The sequence below is a fragment of the Aulonocara sp. 'chitande type north' Nkhata Bay genome, linkage group LG6 (assembly GCF_057382095.1).
Source record: "Aulonocara sp. 'chitande type north' Nkhata Bay isolate Kocher_YH1m ecotype deep benthic linkage group LG6, A_spYH_male_GT1.1, whole genome shotgun sequence".
NCBI lineage: Eukaryota > Metazoa > Chordata > Actinopteri > Cichliformes > Cichlidae > Aulonocara > Aulonocara sp. 'chitande type north' Nkhata Bay.
The window spans coordinates 21,806,282-21,814,859 of NC_141349.1; positions in this window are offsets into that span (position 1 = coordinate 21,806,282).

Here is an 8,578-nt window from a genome sequence, read left to right on the forward strand (position 1 = left end):
GGAAATCAACTTTAGCTGCATATATAAAGTAGCTGAAAGCATCCCTGGATTGGCAGTAATAACTCTGAAGGAAGTTGCTGAAAAAAAAAAAAAACTCCACCATGCTATTACTTGTTGCAAATAACCAGAAATCTGCTGTCACATTAGCATGAGGGCATGTGGGAAATTACCTCAAACGTAAAAGATCTGTAAAACCTCAGCATTTATATATGCAGACACACCACGCGCGCACACAACAGTTAACCCTTCTTCCCTTGAAATAATTTACCGTATGTCCATGTGTCCGGTTGGGCTGCGAGCGATTACTTTTGGTGCTTTGACATTTGCAGCAGCAGTAATGAGGCATGTCTCTGACAGCCGTGTCACTACCAGCAGCCGATGTCTCAGCTGTTCAGTTCAACACTGGGAAGAAGGCACACTGTGGCCAAACACTGGCACTCTTTCTAGATAATGATGGCTCACCCATAGAGAAGAAGCGGAGGGAACGTGTCGAAGTCTGAGAAAACTGTGCGCATGTGTGGTTCAGTAAGAGAGAAGAAGTGAGTGGGGAAAGGCCGATTGAGTTTGAAGTGTGTGTTTGTGTGTGTGTGTGTGTATGTATACATGCCTGTCATTGCCAAGATGGAATCAGAGACTGGGAGAGAGAGGAGGCTGGGCTGGGACATGAAGATTAGTAGTGGAAAAAAAAAAAGGAAAAAAAATGAGTGGGCTGAACATGCTCACACAGTGCACCCTCCCGTCAAGCAGGGCGACGATTTGCATGTGCACACCAGCCGCAACGCCAACTGCACTACGTATTCTGCATCTAAATTAACCAGCGAAATCAAGCGCGGCTCTCAGGAGCTCCATGAAATGTATGCAAAATGTAGCTACTTCAGCATTAGCAGCTTTTGCTTTCTCTGCCACCGTCGCCGCCGCCGTTGTTTTAATACCTGCTGAATTCTGACAGTTGTGGATTGGAGCCATTAAGGGAAGAATAACTGAAAACAGAAAGGCCCATTACTTTCTGTCAGCCACATAAGTGCCCTAAATCATAAAGAGGTGCTTTTTTTTTAACCATGCAGATGAATAGCATGAAATATAGATACATTTATTATGGAACAACTTGATATCAAGGAGACGAGAGATGAGTGCATGCTAGAGCGAGCACGGTCATCTGGTTTTGAAGTTTATCCGTCCACACGGTTTTCTTTATAGCCTCCCGCCAGTTGAGGGAACTCACTGAGTGTCTGCACTGTCAACAAGCAGCCAGGCTGTCCTTGAGGCCTCTTTGTAGAGGCAAAACAGACAGCAGCAAACAGAAAGGAGGCAGGCTGTCATTCTCCAAAAGACTCCACTCTGCCTGAGCAATGCAGGCCTCCTCAAATTAGTGAGACCTCACCAAACAAAAAGAAGTGAAATAAATAAAACTGTATTTGAAGTCTGAATTCAACATGTTTTGGTCACAATTAGGCCAAAAATCTGTGACAACTCTCATGCTCTATTTTTTTTATGCTTAGTTATGTAAAAGTTGGCATCCAGTCTCTTAGTTTTGCAAAGTCTCGTTATTGATGTATGTAATCTATATATTTAAACATTTATCCAGCTTTACATCACCACTTTTGTCCTGTCTTTCTCCCCTCACCCCCCAACCAGTCGTAGCAGGTGGCTGCTCCTCCCTCATCCTGGTTCTGATGGAGGTTTCTTCTTGTTAAGAAGGAGTTTTTTTATTCCCACTGTCGCCAAGTGCCTCCTCATAACTGTGCTGTTTGGTTTTGGGGGTTTTCTCTGTGTTATTGTAGGGTCTTTACCTTACAGTATAAAGTGCCTTGTTGTGACTTGGTGCTGTATAAATAAAACAGATTTGAACAGAGCTGATCTTTCCACGTGCCTCCTTCCTGCTGTCATGCATGAGCCTTGCTGATGTTTTATGTGAAAGCTCACCTTTAGAAGAGGTCTGGCACTCTTTACTCAGTGTTTATACCTGTAGCAGTATGTCTGCAATCATCTCATCTAGAATAGTCAAGAAGAGCGCATTTCCTTTTTGTTGCACCACCTGCACATTTCCATTAGTGTCATTTACTCCAGTAAAAATAATGACATTAAATAAATTCCATACTAAATGAATGAATAGGATTGAGGCAAACAAAAAGGGCTCTTGCTGCATTTTAAGGCTTTTGCTCTCACTTGAAAAGAAGACATATTTAAATATGCAAAGGCCCTCCTCAAAAACGTGTGTTGGTATCTTACATTCTGCTGTAAATTCTTTACACACATGATATTTAAACTTTAACTAGTAACTGTAGCTTTTTAATATAAAAGCTGCACGGTCATTTTCTTTTGAAAGGTAGCAAAATACAAATATACTTTTCTCTCCAGCCTGCTCTGCTTCCACAGGCCACTGTGCTGTCCTCCTGTTAGCATGTAGCGTCACTTATAGTCCCCTCACCTCCTTATCCCTTTTCCCTGCTTTCTCCCCAGCAGTGCATAATAGCTAGCTCTGCCCCTCTTTCTCCCCCTCTCTGTGCCTTTAAGGTGGTGACTGACTGTCACTTTTACCAGAGGAGAGTGCTCAGAGAGTGACGTCTCTCCTTGTCTGAGTGTGTAGGAGCCATGCCGGGGTCACACAGGGGCGTATGCGATACAGTATGCTTTCCCAGGCATAAAAGAGCCAGCCATATATCAGACAGGAGCTGTCTCTGATCTCAAACCTGTAGGGTGTTGGAAACCTAAAGAGACATGTTTTGTCCCTTTCCTCTGATTCTCGGTGCTTTAAATGGGGGCTTTCATATGTATGAGTCAGATCAGCAGCGCTCATTTAAAAATCAAAACACTTTCTCTCTCTGTAGAATTCACTTGTCGTGTGATTTTTGTAGTTTTTGTAACTGCTTTAGAGAGCTTATGGCAAGGCAAGACTGGAAAATGAGCAGCTTTGGAGGATTTAAATTTACGAAAGGCACAATTTGCTGAATGATCTATGTACATTTCGCCTATTCTCTGACTGAACATCCTTTTGGTCAATAAATATTCTTTCTTAAGACAGGTTTGCGGCAAAGACTTGATCAAGAAAATGATGCTAATTTATGCTTTGAAGCTTGAGCAGCAAAATGCTAGGTTAGAAAACAGGAGAGGGAAAAAGAAGAAGAAGAAAAAAGAGCGAGTGCTGTTGCTGTTAGTCATCTGTGATCCTGTCACTCAATGCTGTTGCGACATAGGGTCTGCTTCCTGTTAACAAGATATGTTTACAGCATCAGCATTGAGCTCCCACCGTCTGTGTATTTGTGCATTTATACTCCTTGTCACTCCTCAAGATTGATACATCCACATGTCTGTTAACCATTAACTGACGGGGAAGTGCCATCTTCGGTGGAGACAAGAGAGTGACGGGGTCCAAAGCTCTCCGAGGCTGAGGCAGGCCTTCCTTTGTTAGGAAGTGGCAGGATGCTGTATGCTGTGTCTAACCATTAACTATATTCTTGACAGGAGGTGGGGCGAGCTTACTGCTCAGGTGACAAATCACAATGTCCTGTAGAAGTTCTGAGGACAGGGGGAAATATTAACCCCATCTCAGCTGGAGCTCTTCCTCCAGATCCTGCAGATAAATGAAGAGCTGCTGATCCCTCCATCACTATCAGCTTCTCCTTCCTCCTACTCATCCACTCACTTGTGTTTGCGTCTCTTCTGGGCACTACTGACAGCAGTGTCTAGTAAAGGAGGAAGAGATTGATATGATGAGAGGTAGATGAGCTGCTTCCTGCCTGTTTTAGATGAGAAACGGATAATTTATGGACTCATCACTCTGCGGGTCATTAAAAGACAGGCTTTCAAAAGGAAAAAAAAGTGAAAGAATAACCCTCAAAGAAATTATCATTGTGAGCGAATCCAGAAGTGTGATTGAAGTTGAACAATCACTTAAACAGTCACAGAGCCGGCACAATCAAGGACTTTCATTTATGTTGCACATTCTCTTCATTTGTGATCTCCTACAGTAGCTGGGCTGCACTCAGTCCTTTTTTGGAGAATGTGACCGCGTTTCTGTTCGTATGGCCCATTCACCGTGCCCTCAGATGTCGCGGGTCTCCCTGTGTTTAACACCTCTGAAACATTTTCCTACCTCCTTCCGCGAGATGTTAAAAGGGTGACAGTTTTGGCTGTTGCCTCGATCATTAAATCCCCCCCCCCCCCCCTTAAAGTCAGCAGACCTCCCCGGTTTCTCGGTCCCGCGACCGTAATGGCCGCTCACGGTCCAAATGGACTGAAGAGCTTTCATGTGTCCTGAACAGTCTACTCCTCTCATTACGGCCCATAGTGGCCTCACATCAAACAGCCTCATTATTTTCAACGAGGGAGGAAGCGCAAGTATACGACGAGCTGGAGCTGCAAAGTGGCTCCCAAGTTCAAATAAAATCTGCACTTTGCGGTTGTTCCCTGTAAGCAGAAACGCTGCAGGGATCAAAGTGCTGCAAGCCCCCAGACTGGCACCGGTTTCACGATTATTTACACAGGGTTTGATGCAAATTGCGCGAAATTAGAAGCTTTTAATGTTTAAACAAGAGAGCTCAGCTTCTTAAGGAACCCCAAACTCCTCATTGATGCACGCAGCCGTCCTACTTCTGCAGCCAGGATATACCGTGATGCGCTGAATGGGATTAAACGTTCAACCTCTGCGCCTCTGAACACTGGATCACAAATGGCTTTTCAAATCCCGATCATTAAAGCGCAGCAAAAAAATGTTTTGATATCACAGAGACCGTCACATTAGCTCTCGGCTGAATTACGCCTATTTATAGTTTTGCAGCATTTTTACATCATTTACATAAAAACCCTCTATTACGAGCCTAATTTAATATTAGCTGACAACAATTTGACAAGGCAAGATCAAAGGTTAAGCTAACACACAATGGCTGTTAACTCTATTAACATGGAAATGAATGCAACAACTCAATAGCCTGTTGTCATACCTACAGTGAACAGCCTAAATAAGTTGCAGTGGGAAAAAAAAAAAAGAAAAAAAATCACAAGGGCTGTACTTGATAAGACATACTCGTGTTACTATGGCAACATCCATGGCTCAAGCTAAGGATGCAGAGATCTGGATAATCGTTGTCATTGTGATACACAGATTCCCCCCACCATCACCACCACCCCCCACACCCCGCTTTAAAATCCGTGTATCACTATATGAGGACGTACATGTGTTTGCAGACTTACACTGGTTTCCATTCAGAAATCATTTTAACAATGACTGTGCAGGCATATGCTGAGCAGCCCGCAACACGAAAAGCCTCCACCTATCACTGCTATGTATGTACTGCCCTCCTTAAGTGCAGGCATTGCACTGAACTGAAATGACTGTGCAGTGGCAGTTTGTGCACGAGAATATGACTCTTTTGAAAAATCGTTCTGTTGTGCAGATTTGTTTTTTCATTTTTCCTGACAAAACACAATCTCTATTTATTTATTGGGGTGCGACAGTGCACAACGACCCACACTGTAAACCTGACTGCTTCATCAGATCATGCACTGTGCGTCCTGGTTCAGCACGGGCCGCTGGGTTGTAGCTGTGCACAGGGGCGAGCATGATCGCCGGTACTGTAAAAGCACCCCCCCCCCCCCCCCCAACCACCCAAAATGAACAAAACCTATTACAAAACAATAATTTTATCACAGTGTAATAAAGAGGTGGGGATTTTCCTTCTGAGGAGGTGGCTAAAACCTCGCTTTGCTCATGTTTGCGTGTACAGTGCATTCTAATTTGACAAGTGCTGAGCCAAAACAACATCACTTTCCACTCTTGTTATTTTAGTGAAAACAAAAGATGGCACTGTGTTCTCCGCACAGCCCCCCCACCGCCGCCACCCTACAATCACTTAATGGCTCTTGATCTAAGTCACACAGCTGATAAAATTCAAAACATATATTTGTATGAGAAGAGAAATGAAACTATAATTCCTCAGTAACTGAGCTGTTATGACGTTCCTGAGCTCTCGCTATTTTTTTCTGTTGTTTTTGGATGTGAAGTGCTCAGATGTGTTAAGAGCCAGTGCAAGTAATAACAGCAGCGTTTGCCAAAATGAATAATTTGTCTTCGAGTGATTTCCAAATGTTTTTGTATTTGCCTGTTATTTGGCCTCTTGCTCCAGATTGTTCATTGTCGTGGCCGGACTGCTCGACAATAAACTGCACACTTTGCAGTGGAGTTGCATTGTTGCACGGGGAACGTGATGATGAATTTCAAGCTGCTCGCCTGCAGTTCCATCTCATTTTATCCCTTTAATGAGTATAATTGGCACTCGAGGTGATATATTGATATTGGCCGAGCTCCCACGGGCTCGTGCGTTGCTCCGTTGTGTTACCCTGAGTGTTAACAGACAGCAAAAGACCATTTGACTTACTGATTTAGCAGGAATTTCATGAAAGCCAGGCTGGCTGTCATTTTGCACAGCGTGTGGTCGCTGGTCAGTGAGTAAACTGATTTGTAAAAAAGAAGAAGAAGAAAAAATCTGGTGAACATTTACAGGGGGATAATATGGCAGCTCACTCTCTCAGACACACACACACTTAAGCTTTTATATCAGTCTGTATTCCATACTCTTATCACCTGACTAGTTATCTATAAAGATTACGTTGATTAGAATTGCCAGAAAGGGAATAATTAGCATCAAGACACATCAAGACAGTGCGTCTGTAAACAGTTTAAATACTTGGTTTGATCTCATTCTGATGATTAAAAAGTATTTTTCTCTTTCAGTAACACTTCTGTCAATCCAGGCATATTACTGGTGCCCCCTGCTGTTCGCAGATCATACTACCTTCTCTGCCTTCATTTCCCCCCCTGTTTTGTTGGCTTACTGATCTGTTTAGGTATGGCATATTTATTCTAAGGTGACCTGTAAAATTCAGCTTAACAATCTTAAGATCACAAAGAGACTTAGATTTGTTTTCAGACTATAATCACACCTATTCCATAAATATATTGTAGGTATAACATTAGGATGAATTATTTACCACTGCTATTTGTAGGTGTTGCCTCCTCCACTGATTTCCCATGTGGTGTTGGCATTAGTTAAAAACACAAGTGTTAAATAACGTCAACATGCTTTAATCTCTGGCTTTAACGCGTAGGTATAATAATCATATTGTTAATAATAATTATTATAATGTGAGACTTTGCCTTTGTTTTCTTAGCCATCTTCTTCTTTGTCACCTTTTTTGTATATAATAAAAAAAACAAAACAAATAAGCATTCTCACAGCCAAAATAAAATAAACTCCAGGCGAAGCGTTTTCATCGTACAAAAATGTCAGACATGTGTTGTGGTTGCTAAGCAAACAGCGACTAATAATATCTACATGGGAGAGGTTTGCATTAGTGCAGCAAGCCAAAGCACAGCATGTCTCAGTCTCTACCAATCTAAAGACAATGAAGGTTCACCACACTGTAATTACCCAACAATGAGTTTGTCAGTCACTTCTCATAAATATGAATAAGGAGGGATGGATAAAGGTGTTCGGTCTAAATTTGCCACGGTTTTTGACGTGAGAACGAGAAAACGGCCCAGCATCATATTCATCCTATCAAAATCTCCTGAGGGAGAGAGTTTTTAAGCTTTTGTGTGTCAGTCTTTCCCTGTCATGACTGGATGAGTGCGGCATGTAGAGGGCGTAGAGGGGTAGAGATTGATGTAACAGGTTTGGGTTTTTACTGTGTGTTTTTTTTTTTTTAAATAATGAAAAGGGTTACATGCTTTAAGAAATAGCCAGAAGGTGTCAGCTGTTACTGTGAGATGCAGGGAACGATATAGCTGACAGCACAGCTAAATCAAAGGGAAACAGATATCTGAGGGGTATTTTTTCTTTAAATATTCAGAGTTATATTCCAATTCCCACTCTCACTGTTACATATCCTTTACTTAATGCTCATCAAGAGTGCACTTGTAGTGTCATCAAAGCAAATTTGATCCCAGACCACCTCAGATTAACAATGCAAAGCAGGAATTTTATTAATTGATTCATCTTCATCGTAGTCAAATAAATAGCTTCTTCTTCCTCAGAATGCATGTACCTGCATCTGTGTTTAACGAGACAGTTCATCCCGCTATTAAAGCTACATATTTTCAGTCTTCCTGTAATCCTACCTAAACCCTTTTTGGGTGTGAGATGTTCAGTTTTGAAGATATCGGCCACCTTCTCTTGAATGTAATGGAATCAGATGGCATGTGCCTTGTGGTGGTCAAAAAGCACCAAAAATTATCTTAGAAAGACCCGGCAGCAATATCTGGTTCTAGAAATCATGTCCTGGTTACTCTGAAAAACAATAAATAAATAAACAAACCACGAAGTCTGTATTTTTTTTCTACTGAACTGCATCCACCAGGTCAAAGCGACTGTGCAGCTGGCTGACAGCACAGCTCAGCTGAGGCGAGACACCTTTAATCTTTACATCCTGTCACCCTTTCACGAGCCTCTCATCGCAGGTATAAGAAATGCGGTTGGTGGGTGTTGTTCGGTAAGAAAATAGCTACCACAACAGCGTATGGTCGGAGGTGGAGGTCCATTTAGTTCTATTATATTCAGGAGAAGGTGGACAATATCTCCCA